The sequence below is a fragment of the Macadamia integrifolia genome, chromosome 2 (genome assembly GCF_013358625.1).
Source record: "Macadamia integrifolia cultivar HAES 741 chromosome 2, SCU_Mint_v3, whole genome shotgun sequence".
Taxonomy (NCBI): domain Eukaryota; kingdom Viridiplantae; phylum Streptophyta; class Magnoliopsida; order Proteales; family Proteaceae; genus Macadamia; species Macadamia integrifolia.
In genome coordinates this window covers 13,079,486-13,082,643 of record NC_056558.1, presented here as the reverse complement: position 1 = coordinate 13,082,643, position 3,158 = coordinate 13,079,486, and the positions used below count along the sequence as shown (strand labels likewise).

The 3,158-nt window shown below is 36.6% G+C and overlaps 1 non-coding gene across 1 annotated transcript; it reads right to left on the bottom strand.

Annotated features, from left to right (window-relative positions):
- Window positions 1–1,724: 1,724 nt before the first annotated feature.
- Window positions 1,725–1,831, bottom strand: LOC122072442. The gene has a single exon (XR_006138457.1). It is a non-coding gene; the product is annotated as a small nucleolar RNA R71 (small nucleolar RNA).
- Window positions 1,832–3,158: the final 1,327 nt, after the last annotated feature.

The window sequence follows — 3,158 nt, the reverse complement described above, 5'->3', positions numbered from 1 at the left end:
TTATTCAGTCTTTTATTTTTATTGTTTAAGCAATTGAAGTTGTAATTTTCAAGTTCTAGTTCTAGGTGACAAGAACAAGCTATGAACATGTCTTTCAAGTTCAATTTTTTTCTTCAGATTTGTTTTCTCTAGTACTAGAAATTTCAGATTTGGTTTATTCCAGATCTGGCTTTTAGTACTGGTAGTATTTCATATCGATCAAGTTTTCAGTTCAATAGTTGAAGTTCAAGTAAGTAGGCTCCTTCAGTAGTCTTCTCTCCCCCTCTCATTCCCTCTTTTGACTACCCTTTCTTTCTTAATTTAGGATTTTAATTTCAGTCGTTAGATTATTATTATCCTTTTTCCCCAAGGTTCATGGCTAGTGTATGTGTTGGCTTTGTCCCTCCTAGTTATAGAACCATCATTTTATTATTTTTATTTTTATTATCCCTATTTTTCTAAAGCCAAGTAGAGTAACCCCTTGTAAGAGTGACTCTCTGGTTAAATAGGGAAACTCATATTATGATGCATCCCTCGGGCTAAGTAGAGAAACCTACTTGTGAGTCTCTCTCTAGCTTTATCCCATTTCTTTTACTTAATTTTTATTTCAGTATTTTTTCTTTTATTATTTTTTTTAATTCATGGGGTTTTTATTTTTAGCTATTTATTTATTTAATTTTAATTACGTGGCTTGCGTGTTTAAATTCTTAGATGACGAATGGTTAGGACGTTATTTTAGATATATATGTTTATGACGGTAATTAGAATTAGATCACAATCATTAAGCTGTTCACTTTCGCATTATTAGAAGAAGAAAAAAAATAATATGGATACTCTCTCTATGTTCGACCCGTGGCTACACTGATCCGTACGCTTATGGTTACATTTTAAAATCTCAAACAAATTTTTGGCACCGTTGCCGGGGAGATAGTTCCATGTTATTTTTCGCTTTCTTTTGGTAAATCAGAGTACTTTGTTTGCTTTGTTTTGTTTTTTTCTTTCTTTTATTGAATTCCTGAGAAGTTCAACTTGCAATAATAGTTGTATCATTGGAGGTCGTCATGCCTCACAGTATGATAAAGACAGGTTTTGCCCTGTAGCAGTACCTCAGGAATTGGCCTGAGCAACCCTGGATCCCTGCCGGTAAGCTCCCAAAAAGCCAAAAAAATCATAAAAATCATAAAAAAAATCATAAAAAAAGGTTTACTATCTATTCTTTTGTGCTTGTCTTACTCTAGTTGTGGGTAGTTTTCTGTTGCATGAGTGTTAGGTGGGTACGTAATACTAACAATCGATTAGAAAGAAGAGATCCAACAAGTAGCGACCCTATACGTTTGCTCTCTTTAAAACCCTTCAATATGGGAGACTAACAGCAAAACCCTCCACCTACATCTCTGAAAGATAGGTTCTACCCCGTTAGAACAACCCAACCTTCCTGCATAGTTCTACCACAAGCCCAGGGTAATAATTTTGAACTCAAATCTCAATACATCACTATGTTGCCCCACTTCCATGGGTTGACCTTTGAGAATGCATACATATTTTTAAGGAAATTTGAAGAGATATGTGTTCTAATTAAGATCCAACAGCTTTCTGATGATGCTGTTAAGCTTAGGTTTATCACTTTTGCATTGAAAGACCAAGTTAAGAAGTGGTTGTATGGGTTACCCACAAATTTCATAACCTTATAGGAACAGTTCATAGTTGTCTTCCTTAAGAAGTTTTTTCCAACTCACAAGACTAATAAGCTTAGAAGTGATACCCTTCAGTTTAGACAAAAGCCTAGTGAGTCATTTTCCAAACTTATGGAGAGATTAAAGGATCTACTCCAAGAATACCCTCATCATGGCTTAGAATTATGACATTTATGTCAAATAATTTATGAAAGTATTGATTACCCAACTAAACAAATGATAGAGTCTATGTGCCCTGAGGGATTCACATCCTTTACAGATGAAGGAAAGGCATGAAAATTCTTACTTGAGTTAGCTGACAAAACCCGTGAGTAGGAATCAAACCAAGAGAGTGAAAGAACCATAGGAGGAAAATGATACTTTATGGATGGGATAGTAGCCAAGGAATCCCATTTGGATAGCCTAATCAAGAGGATTGAGGCTATTGTTCCTAAAGAGCCTTCATCAGTCAATTTGATTAAGATTTGTGCTTGGTGCGAGTCCCCTGGACATTTCATAGAAGAATGCACTGACACCTCTAGGGGCACTTCTAATGATAGTGTTGCCTTATACCAGAATAATCCATTTAGTAACACCTACAATCCAGGATAGAGAAATCACCTAAATTTCTCTTGGAATCAGGGCAACCAAGCAAGGCCTTCCAATTTTCATAATCAAGGTCAATCTGGACTCCATAGGCCTCCCTTTGCACAGTAATCTTTTTTCCAAAATACTTTTCCTAGGTCAAATGTAGGACCTCAGGCTAGTTTTCCTAGGGCCCCTCTCCTATCATCTTGTCAGCAAACCCCTGGGTTTACCAACACTGGAGAGGCAAATAGAATAAGTGACTTGGAAAACAATATGACCCTCCTCATGACAAGCCATCAAAATCTTATGAGAGAACTCACCCAAGTTATCTCAATTATGCGTGAGAGGGAAAAAGAAACTTTACCCAGTCAACCAGAGCCTAACCCTAGGCATCATCAGCCTGTTAGTTCACAAACACCAACTAATGCATCACTGATTATAGTACAAGGTCAGACCCAATAAGGGCCCTCTAACCAATGTAATGTTGTTTATGCCCTTAGGAGTGGTAGAGAGTACCAATAGAACGTTCTTAAATCTTTCCCATCTATTACTCCTATTAACTCTCCTTCAGTTGAGGACATAAGTGTGCCTCTTGTTCTAAGTTCGTCTGATGAACGTAAAGATTCTTCTGAAACTAAAGATGATTTGGTTAAGGAATCCAAAAATGATTCTTCTGAAAAAGAACAAATCCCTAATAGTCCTTATGTTCATCCTGTCCCATTTCCTAATCGCTTGGTACACAAAAAGAAGACTGCTTCCATGGATAAAATTTTAGAAGTCTTTAAAAAGGTAGAAGTGAACATCCCCCTTTTGGATGCCATATCCCAGATCCTCGCCTATGCAAAGGTACTGAAAGATTTATGTACTCACAAATGTATCACTAGTGTGCCCAAAAAGACATTCTTGACAGGTAACATT